The following is a 12,115-nucleotide window of genomic DNA, read 5'->3' on the forward strand; positions in this document are numbered from 1 at the left end:
CTCACTTTCTTATTCTAAGACTCAGTTTCCTCATGTGTACAATGGGAACAATACTGGGCAGCCTAAGTGAGAGTGTAGATAAAGCACTTGGTAAAATGCTTAATTCATAATTGGCACTAAACGGATGGTTCTTTTTATTCATTCATTCAACATATTTTTTTTTTTTTTTTTAGTTATCAGGTTTATGTCAGGCATTCTGTTGGCTACTTGGAATATCACGGGAGCAAGATTCTTGTTGTCATGTGGTTATAATTTAATAAGAGAAAATTAAAATAATCAATTACAAGAAAAGGGCTGTGGGAGTATGGAAGCACTTGATAATTCTTGAAAAAAGTTGGGGAAGGAGGTAAGCCAGAGAAGTCTGCTTGAAGAAGATGATTTTTTAAGCTAGAAATTCAGAACAGACGGGTTGAGCAAGAAACGAGGTGCAAGAGTGTTCCAGACGGGGGAAAAAGCTTATGAAAATGGCTGGAATTTTTTCAGAGATTCGGATAGGCATATGCTTTTCTCATCTTCATCTCTGGCCATTTTCATGTGTTGTAATCTCTGTCTGAACACACTTGAGCCTCTTTGTACTCTTCCTCTGTGTACCCACTGTAACACAGAGGTTGTTACTAATGGTCAAGTGAAGATGTGGCCAGGACTTATAAGATTGTATTGCTGCTGCTACTGCTAAGTTGCTCCAGTCATGTCCGATTCTGTGCGACCCCATAGATGGCAGCCCACCAGGCTCCCCCATCCCTGGGATAAGATTGTATTAGGTCAGTGCAAATGTAATTGCAGTTTTGGACCATGAATTTTAAATCATTATAACTAGGCTCAAATACATCTTTATTAATCAAAATAGGAGCTGTAAAAATCAACACATTTTTGCCAGAAACAAATAAGTCTGTTTATTCCTGTAGCATAAAAATCCATGCTTCAGGATTCAACAAACTCTTGGAAAGTACTTTCTGAATCCTGCTGGTTGTGGAAGCCCTTTCCCTGCCAAAAGTTGTTAAAATGCTTGAAGAAGTGGTAGGCGGTTGGCGAGGGGTCATGTGAATATGGTGAATGAGTGAATATGGGTTGCTAGGAATTTCCTAGCCCAATTCCTTCAACTTTTGGTTGTTCAACTTACTGTAGGGTGTTGTGGAGAAGAATTTGGTCCTTGACCAGTCAACTGGCCGTTGACCAGTACTGGCTGCAGGCATTGCAGTTTTCTATGCATCTCATTGATTTGTTGAGCGTACTTCTCAGATGTAATTATTTTGCCAGGATTCGGAAAGCTGTAGTGGATCAGACCAGCAGCAGGCCACCAAACAGTGATCATGACTTTTTTTTTTTTTTTTTTTGGTGCAAATTTGGGCTTTCCTGGTGGCTCAGATGATAAAGAATCTGCCTGCAATGCAGGAGACCTGGGTTAGACCCCTGGGTAGTGAAGATTCCCCTGGAGGAGTAAATGGCAACCCACTCCCGTCTTCTTGCCTGGAGAATCCCATGGACAGAAGGTCCTGGTGGGCTACCGTCCATGGGGTCACAAAGAGCCATACACACCTGAGTGACTAACTTTGGCTTTGGGAAGTGCTTCGGGGCTTCTTCTCAGTCCAACCACTGGCCCTGGTCATCACTGGTTGTCATATAAAATCCACTTTTCATCATACATCACAATCTGATAAAGAAATGGTTCGTTGCTGTTGTGTACAGTAAGAGAAGACAACACTTCAAAACAATGATTTATTTTATTTGTGGTCAGCTCACGAGGTACCCACTTATCCAGCTTTTTCATGCCACTATGCTCTTCTCTAAGGCTCTCATCTCCTTTGCGAAACTTCTTGAACCACCGCTGCATTGTATGTTCATTAGCGGTTCCTGGGCCAAATGAATTGCTGATGTTGCCAGTTGTCTCCACTGCTTTATGACCCATTTTGAACTCAAATAAGAAAATCACTCATATATGCTTTTTGTCTAACATCATTTCCCTAGTTTAAAATAAATGTAAAATAAACAGCAAGAAATAAGTTATCAGGAAAAAAAACATAAAGCAAGAAATACACATTAAAATAATATAACCACATTCATTTAACCATGTATTCCAATATCAAATGGCAAAGTTCAACAATGCAAAAACTGCAATTACTTTTGCAGCAACCTAATATTAGTGCCTTTTAAGCCACTTAAAATTATACGGAATTTATCTACAAAATCATAGGAAGTTGAAATTTTTTTAAATACATGTGCATGTACCTGTGTGTGTGTGATAGTGTTGTTTCCTGGAGGGTTATACTCCCCATTATACTTTATTAGTTACCTTGAAGAAAGGAGAAATGGATCTTCCTGGCTGCTGAGAAAAGAGACTGATAGATGGAATGATCCAGAAGCTTCAAGTAATAGCATTGTTTCAGATAGCCCCATGGTCAATGTGAAAACAGTATCTGCCATGATACTAGACTGATAACGTGCATGAGGAAGGAAAACTGTACCCAACCAGATATAAATGCTTAAATGTGCAGAATATATCAGTTCAGTTCAGTTGCTCCATTGTGTCCGATTTGCTACCCCATGGACTGCAACATGCCAGGCTTCCCTGGCCATCACCAACTCCTGGAGCTTGCTCAAACTATAGCTTGGACAGCAAAGTGATGTCTCTGCTTTTAAATATGCTGTCTAAGTTTGTCATAGCTTTTCTTCCAAGGAGCAAGAGTCTTTTAATTCCATGGCTGCAGTCACCACCTGCAGTGATTTTTAGAGCCCAAGAAAATAAAGTCTGTCACTGTTTCCTTGTTTCCCCAGCTATTTGCCATGTAGTGGTGGGGCCGGGTGCCATGCTCTTAGTTTTCTGAGTGTTACGGCAGTGACAACAGACACACGACTGTACCCTGAGAAAACTCACAGAGGACTTTATGCTAAAGCGAAAGTGGAAGCGTTAGTCACTCAGTCGTGTCCGACTCTTTGTGGCCCCGTGGACTGTAGCCCAACAGGCTCCTCCGTCCGTGGGATTCTCTAGGCAAGAATACTGAAGTGGGTTGCCATTCCCTTCTCCAAGGGATCTTCCTGACCCAGGGATCGAACCTAGGTCTCCTGCATTGCAGGCAGGTTCTTTACTGTCGGAACTACCAGAGAAAGCTAAATTATGACCCAAGAAATGCAGGTCAGAGACAGAAGAGGAACTGGAAAAATGATTTGATTTGCCTATTCCACTCTTTGGATGAACATCAAGGAGATAAAACCAGTCAGTCTTAAGGGAGATCAACCCTGAATATTCACTGTAAGGACTGACGCTGAAGCTGAAGCTCCAGTATTTTGGTCACCTGATGCATACAGCCAACTCATTGGAAAAGTCCCTGATGCTGGGAAAGATTGAAGGAAGAAGGAGAAGAGGGTGTTAGAGGATAAGATGGTTGGATGGCATCACTGATGCAGTGGACATAAACTTAGGCAAACTTCAAGAGATGGTGAGGGACAGGGAGGCCTAGCATGCTGCTGTCCATGGGATCCCAAAGAGTCAGACATAACTGGGTAACTGATCAAAAACGTTACACTCCAAATAGACTAAAAATTCTTCAACATGACTTACAAGGCCCTCCATGACCTCACCTCTCTTTAGGTCCCCTTCCTCATCTCTTACTACATCTCCAAGTGGTTCCCTGGACTTTCAGTTTCTTTATGGCTGTTTCTCATACTTCTCTGCTAATACACAGTATGTTATTTTGCTAAACTTATTTTTTTTTCTGAGATAATTCCTCCACAGCCTTAAGATCGCTCCTTATACATCGCCTCTTCCAAGAAGCTCTAACTACAGTAGATGCCTCTGTTTCCACTGTCTTAGCACTCATCACACTCCACCCTCTGCCAGGATAAACTCCATCTTGTGAGGGTGAGGGTCAAGCTTACCTTGATATCCATGATATCTAGTGTGGTACTGTTACATAGTAGATATTTAGTAAGTGTTTCTGGAGACCATATCTGATTTGCCAACTGAGTTAATGGGTGAGTGAATTGATAAGGAAAAAAAAAAAAAAAACCCACACACAAAAAGTCAAAAATCAAAATGACAAAAAAACTTCAAGAGCATGGATAAAAAAGAAAAAGCAAAACACTCTTGATGCTTCTCCCATAGTGTTTACAAAGAGTTTACCACTCATCTTATTTAAGTTTTACAAAACCTTTTTAAAACAATAGGTTTATCCCTATTTTATAGGCAAGGAATTTAAACCTTAGAAAAATTGTTGTTGTTCGGTTCCTAAGTCATGTCCAACACTTTTCAACCCCACGGACTGCAGCACATCAGGCTTTTCGGTCTTTCCCTATCTCCTAGAGTTTGCTCAAATTCATATCCATTGAGTGGATGATGCAATCTAACCATTGCATCCTTTGCCTCCTCTTTGTCCCTTTGTCTTCAATCTTTCTCAGCATCAGGGTCTTTCCCAATGAGTTAGCTCTTCAGGTGGTGAAAGTATTGGAGTTTCAGCTTCAGCATCAGTACATCCAATGAATATTCAGGGTTGATTTCCTTTAGGATTGACTGACTTGATCTTCTTGAAGTCTGAGGGATTCTCAAGAGTCTTCTCCAGAACCACAATTCAAAAGCATCAATTCTTTGGTGCTCAGCCTTCTTTATAGTCCAACTCTCACATCCATACATAATGACTGGGGAAACCATAGCTTTGACTATACGGACCTTTGCTGGTAAACTGATGTCTCTGCTTTTTAATATGCTGTCTAGGTTTGTCATAGCTTTCCTTCCAAGGAGCAAGTGTCTTTTAATTTCATTGATGAAGTCACTGTCTAAAGTGATTTTGGAGCCCAAGAAAATAAAATCTGTCATTGCTTCCACCTTTCCCACTTCTATTTGCCATGAAATGATGGGACTGGATGCCATGATCTTAGTTTTTTGAATGCTGATTTTCAAGCCAGCTTTTTCACCTTCTTCAAAAGGCTCTTTACTTCATATTCAACTTCTGCCATTAGAGTGGTATCTGAAAAATCAATAGCTTGCTAAAGACTAAACTCATAGTGTTAGAAGAGCTTGTCAGTCCGTCAGTTCTGTCTCCCAGTCATGTCGGACTCTTTGCGACCCCATGAACTGCAGCACGCCAGGCTTCCCTGTCCATCACCAACTCCCAGAGCTTGCTCAAACTCATGTCCTTCGAGTTGGTGATGGCCATCCAACCATCTCATCCTCTGTCATCTCCTTCTCCTCCCACCTTCAATCTTTCCCAGCCTCAGGGTCTTTTCAAATGAGTCAGTTCTTTGCAGCAGGTGACCAAAGTATTGGAGTTTCAACTTTAGCATCAGTTCTTCCAATGAATATTCAGGACTGATTTCCTTTAGGATGGACTGGTTGGAAGTCTTTGCAGTCCAAGGGACTCTCAAGAGTCTTCTCTGACACCACAGTTCAAAAGCATCAGTTCTTCGGCACTCAGCTTTCTTTATAATCCAACTCTCACATCCATACATGACTAGTGGAAAAAGCATAGCTTTGACTAGATGGGCCTTTGTCAGCAAAGTAATATTTCTGCTTTTTAAGATGCTGTCCAGGTTGGTCATAGCTTTTCTTCCAAGGAGCAAGCGCCTTTTAATTTCATAGCTGCAGTAACCATCTGTAGTGGTTTTGGAGCCCAAGAAAATAAAGTCTGTCACTGTTTTCATTGTTTCCCCATCTATTTGCCTTGAGCTTGGCCTAGAATCAAATCAGAAATGAAAAGGTTTTGAGTTAGAGAGTAAAATGTAAATACAAAAATATTGTTAAGTGCTGTAGAACTTCGATTACTAAGTAGACTCACAGGTATTGATACTTACAGTGAAATAAATATGGTCACCTTTGAGGAACTTTTATACCTTTTATAAACACCTTTTATAAACTTTGGTTTTCCACAGTTTTATGGACATGATAAAATAATTGTATTTTTTAAAGTTTGAAAATATGTGGGTAAAAGTATTGTAGTCCACCTAGTATTTGGATCTTGAGTAAATGCTTTACCCAAACAACCAGTGGGTCATGGATCACATGATCCAAAGCATGTCGTGAGTCATGTGGTCATGATTTATTTCACTGTGGGAAAGCTGAGAGTTGGAAATTCAGCCTCAGATATCTTACATCTCCCCTTCATGGATCACAGCCTTGTCATGGTAAAAGGGTTTGCATAAATCAGTGAAGCTATAAACTATCCTATGCAGGGCCATGTGTAGGCAGAGGACCCAGAGATCAAATTGGCAACATTTGTTGGATCATAGAGAAAGCAAGGGAATTCCAGAAAAAAACATTTACTTCTGCTTCATTGACTATGCTAAAGCCTTTGACAGTGTGGATGACAACAAACTGTGGAAAATGCTTAAAGAGATGGGAATACCAGACCACCTTACCTGTCTCCTGAGAAATCTGCATGCAGCTCATGAAGCAACAGCTAGAACTAGACATGGGAACAACAGATTGGTTCAGAACTAGGAAAGGAGTATGGCAAGGCTGCCTATATATTGTCACCCTGGTTATTTAACTTTTATGCACATTACACTATGAAAAATGCCAGGCTGGATGAATTGCCATCTGGAATCAAGATGGCTGGGTGAAATATTAACAACCTCAGATATGCAAATGATACCACTCTAATGGCAGAAAACGAAGAGGAAGTAAAGAGCCCCTTGATGTGGGTGAAAGGGGAGAATGAACAAGCTAGCTTAAAACTTAACACTCAAAAAACTAAGATCATGGCATCCAGTCTCATCACTTCATGGCGAATAGTGAAAGTTGCTCAGTCGTGTCCATCGCTTCATGACCCCATGGACTATACAGTCCATGGGATTCTCCAGACCAGGATACTGGAGTGGGTAGCCATCCCCTTCTCCAGGGGATCTTCCCAACCCAGGGATCAAATCCAGGTCTCCCACACTGCAGGCTGATTCTTTACCAACTAAGCCACAAGGGAAGCCAAATAGAAGGAGGGAAAGTGGAAGCAGTTACAGATTTTATTTGTGGGGGGCTCCAAAATTACTTTAGACAGTGACTGTAGCCATGAAATTAAAAGATGCTTGCTCCTTGGAAGGAAAGCTATGACAAACCTAGACAGCATATTAAAAAGCAGAGACATCACTTTGCTGACAAAGGTCTGTAAAGTCAAAGCTATGGTTTTCCCAGTAGTCATGTGTGGATGTGAAAGCTGACCCATAAAAAACGCTGAGCGCCAAAGAATTGATGCTTTCAAAATGTGGTGCTGGAGAAGACTCTTGAGAGTCACTTGGACTTCAAGAAGATCAAACCAATCAGTCCTAAAGGAAATCAACCCTAAATATTCATTGGATGGACTGATGTTGAAGCTGAAGCTCCAATACTTTGGCCACATAACCCAAAGACTCTGATGCTGGGAAAGATTGAGGGAAGGAGGAGAAGGGGGAGACAGCAGAAAAGATGGTTGGATATCATCACCATCTCAATAGACAAGTTTGAGTGAACTCCAGGAGATACTGAAGGACAGGGAAGCCTGGCATGCTGCAGTCCATGGGGTCACAAATGGTCTGACATGACTTAGCAACTGAACAACCACAACAAATCTACATCTGCTGATAAACAAATATCACCATTTTTAACCAACAGCATTTGCCTAGTTTTTCTCAGAGTAAACATATTTTTAGGAGTGGGTATTTTTAAAAATCTATATCTCTAATATTTTTAATGCACATTAATTAAAATAAATGTAAATGGCACCTCCAAGCTTGAGTGACTAGAATATTGAGAGAATTAAAGTTAAACTTAAAGTTCTTGATACAGATATTTTGAAAATACAAAGCAATGGGCCAGGCTTTAACATCTGGTAAATAGTAGTACAATAGACGATGAAGAATATCTATACTTCAAACACCTTTAACTTAGCAAGGTTTGGGTGTTGTTCCTTTCTTGTTAGATCCTGTCATCATAAGATTTATGTCTTATCACCCATAAATATAGTAATTAATTTGCAAGAAGATCTCTTATGAGCTTTTACTTTTATGATTGTCATTTTTATTATTAACCTTGAGCTTTGTTGCTTGTTTACTTGAGTATTATGGAAAATTGTACTTAATCTTTGTGGATTCTTTTTAGGAAATTAGATTTTTAAATCATTCATATTTAACCAGCTGGCAATTACTTAATTGATCTTGTTATAACAGATGAAATTTCTTTACAATAGAATTAAGTCAATATGTATACAAGGCTGTTTGGAATCTCAGAGTTAGAAATGAATGAATTAATATCACTTATGATTAAATAAAAAGTTTCTGAATGTAACAGAAACATCTGTAAAAAAAACAAAAATCAACAGAAATCTTTGAATTTAAACCAAATCCTGAATTTCTATAGAGGATTAGCAGAGTCCATCCAGTTGGGACTAATATCAATGTTCTCATCTTTTTTTTGAATGATGTATACTACCCAAGGGCTTTCCAGGCGGTGCCAACAGTAGAGAAACCGTCTGCCAATGCAGGAGATGTAATAGGTGGGGTTCGATCCCTGGGTCAGGAAGATCCCCTGGAGGAGGACACAGCAACCCACTCCAGTGTTCTTGCCTGGAGAATCCCATGGACAGAGGAACCTGGTGGGCTAGAGTCCTAGGGTCGCAAAGAGTTGGACATGACTGAGGCAACTTAGCATGTATACAAGCATACTATCTGAGCTGGGTCCCAAACCCTTGGATGAGATACTCTCGATATTTTTTTCTATGTCTGCTGTCTGGCTGCAAAAGTTCTGTGGAAGACTCCAAGACCTTAGAAAGTGGTAAAGCTGCCTGACAGGAATCCATGTCCCTGATAAATCATAAGGAACAGAGTCTACCACTTCCTAGGTTAGATGGAGCGTGAGTGAGAAATAAACCTCTATTGTGTTAGGACACTGAGATTTAGGGGTAGTCTGTTTTGGTAGGTAGTCTAACCTGAATAATACAAAGGATGTGAGGAAAGCTCCAAAGATTCAATGTGTCTCCTGTTTTCCTCTCAACATCCTCAACCTTGCTGCATGTTAAAGTATCATTAATTATGCACCAATTGGTCTAAATAAGGGTAGCTTTGATCTGGATATTGCTAGAAATCTAGTTATCGCTCATTTCCAGCATTTGTGCAATACAAAATGTGAGTCTAAATTATGATTATACAGTGCTTACCATAGGGCCAAAATATTCCCCCTTTGTTCCACAAAACATTGAAATGATTTTGTTAATGATTACTGATGTTTTCCTCTCCCACAGGCTCCATATTTTCAGCTAAGACAATTTCCTATCAGCAGAAAAAGCACAATTTGGAATTCTGGGGAGTTTGATTTAATGAAAAGCTGTATTGGTAGTTAAAACTCATTCCACCATGGCTGATTCATGTCAGTGTATGACAAAAACCACTACAATATTGTAAAGTAATTAGCCTCCAACTAATAAAAATAAATGGAAAAAAAAACTCATTCCAGTTAGAGTTAACCCTCAACTTATTTGAACTTATAAAATGAATATATTTATATATAGAAATATATAATATATAGAAATGTATAGAAAAAATATATATAGAAAACCAAAATTTTATGCTAGCTATCAGAATGATTAGTTTTTAGCAATATAAAGTTTCTTATTCTTTAAATGCACACAAAAAGTTTGGTCCTGATGGCTAACAAAAATATTATAGAAGCGGTGTACACTACTTTGACTTAATTATACACAGAACCCAGATAATAAGTCTCTGTTGTTCTGAAATAGCATTTTTGACTTACTGATTTTATGGGTAAATGAAGTATTTCTCTTAATTAATTCAACCTAAGAGGATAAGAGCATTGTACATTGTCATTTTACAGATGAGAAAACTGAGATTCAGAGAAGGAAGGAAAACTTCTCCAAGGATCCACAGCTGGTAAGGCGGGGAGCTGCAATTTGAGATTGACTCTGATGATCTGAGCTCTTAATGACAGTCCATTAACCAAAATTTCTCAGACCTGAGGCCCTGCAGATGATTGAGAACATTTCTGTGGATCCCAAAGAGTCTGTGGACCCTAGATTGAGACATACTATAATTAAATATTAAATAGATGTTTAAAATTTCTACTCAGCACATATTTCTTATTTGGTAATATCTTGGTCTAATGAAACCAGAAACACAGATTTACATGGAACATACAACACAATTGCATGATGACAAAATAGTCTGTCAGATGAAAAAAAATAATCAGATGATCTAAAATGTGTGTACACATACATGCAAATCTATCTATTTTTTTGGTTACTGAAGACTCTAGACTTCGTTGGGTACAAATAGAGAGCTTTAGTTTTCTTAAATCACTGGCTTAACAATACTCTCTGGAGCAGTTTTGAAACCTTGGTATGCAAACCACTATAATGCCAAGACTTTAAAAGGAATGATGAGCAATAATGTGTTCTTTCCTGAGACAGGCATAGCTGGAATGACTGCAGAAAAGACTTCAAGGCAGTCTCCTCCCTTCCTTTTTCCTCTCCCTATCTTGTCTATCCTGCTTCACATAAGAAAGGCACACATATCAGAAATCTCTCTGGACATCCAAGAAAGTGACTTCAAAATACTGGCGTCGGAAAACAAATCAGTGTCAATGTATAGCCAAGGAAATACAGACCACCTCAGGATGTATGACTCTCCATCTTGCAGATATTTCTGTTAACACATTACTACTGACAGGGGAATTTTTGCAGAAACAAATGCCTATGACATTAATACATCTCAGCTCAATAATGTGTGACAAGTGAAGAACTGGTGTTTAAAATGCATCGGTATTGATAATTGTTGTTTAAAGATTTCATTTCTTCCAACTTTTCATATTGTCAAAGAAAGCATCAATTGTTGAGGTAGTTCCAGAACAGCAAAGCAAATAACATAGTTAAGAAACATTAAATAACAAAAATAGGTTTTTTTTTTTCATGTATTTAAATATAAGTAGCTCTTTTCAGCTATTCTTTTTTTTTTTTTTCTTTTCAGCTATTCTTAAGACTCATCCTTGGGAAACATCATTAGCTAAAAAGAGAAAAAAACTTTGAAGAGCTGGAGCACTCTAGCTTAATGAAGTAGATCATAATTGGAATATTTTTAACATAATTGGAATATTTTTTGAGATTACCAAAATTTTCAAGATACGCTGGATAAAACTCATGGGCAAAATCTTTATGCTTTCTTTCAGATTTGGTATGTATTGTTCAAAGTAGTTAAAATCTATTTTATCAAGTCAAGTCATATTGTGAGATATTTATTTAAATCTCCACTCGTTTCATCTTATAAAATGACTATATTTTCTATCTTCTATTAATAAAAAGTAAAAGTAAATGCGAGCCAGACTTGTTAGTTTTGGCTATAGAGAAGTTTCTCTGTTTAGATACAGGATAAGTTTGTTTGATAATGATAGCTAGTAAAATTAATAGAGTTCCTTGTGGTTTTACACATTCTTTATTTATTCAAATGACCAAGCATCAGAGTTTGATACATGTATACATAGATTTAACAAGGAAATATTTCTAGGTAACTAAATTACTTATGATCTGAGCTCGGTAATACATTGCATTATTAAAAATAAGTAATAAGAAATAGTATATTGCTTTATAATTTTATTTTATGAATTATAAAATTGTATGAATTAATTTGTCTTAAGAGGATGCTATCTTACATGTTCTACACTATATTTCTCAGTGGTTTTGAAATACTTTTCAAAGTAGAAAAATAAAGTTAGGCTTTCCATGATAGTGGCTTTTTACTTTGACAATGAGAACTGACTTTACTAATTAAATTGCTTGGTAATCAAATTTAGCTAAATCTGCAGCTCCAAAGTTTTTTAAAGTCTATTTAAAGCACATGGCAAGATAAAAACCTTTTATCAAAAAATATTATATTGGTAAGTATGTATTGAAATTGAAAATGCTTTTTAATTCAGTTGATAAGAGAACAAACCTGAGCAAGATGACCTGAATTCACATTCCGAATTTATCACTTTTTATCCAAGAAATATTAGGCAAATGACTTAACCTGTCTGGACTTCAGTTTTCGTCTTTTAAATGGAATACCAACAGGACCTATCCATACGCTGTGACGAGGAGCGAATGGTTAGGATATAGGTTAAATTGTATGAAATTTCTGTGTTCAATCACTTTTGACCTATAATTACAGCAATTTC

General features: G+C 38.0%; 1 long non-coding RNA gene across 2 annotated transcripts in view; it reads left to right on the forward strand.

Moving 5' to 3' along the window:
- Positions 1–11,464, forward strand: part of LOC122427093 — a 39,690-nt gene extending 28,226 nt beyond the window's left edge. For both annotated transcript variants that reach the window (XR_006265354.1, XR_006265353.1), the window contains exons 3-4: positions 9,785–9,840; positions 10,933–11,464. This is a non-coding gene — a long non-coding RNA (uncharacterized LOC122427093). The remainder of the gene's footprint in view (positions 1–9,784; positions 9,841–10,932) is intronic.
- Positions 11,465–12,115: the final 651 nt, after the last annotated feature.

Source organism: Cervus canadensis, chromosome 25 (assembly GCF_019320065.1).
Source record: "Cervus canadensis isolate Bull #8, Minnesota chromosome 25, ASM1932006v1, whole genome shotgun sequence".
NCBI lineage: Eukaryota > Metazoa > Chordata > Mammalia > Artiodactyla > Cervidae > Cervus > Cervus canadensis.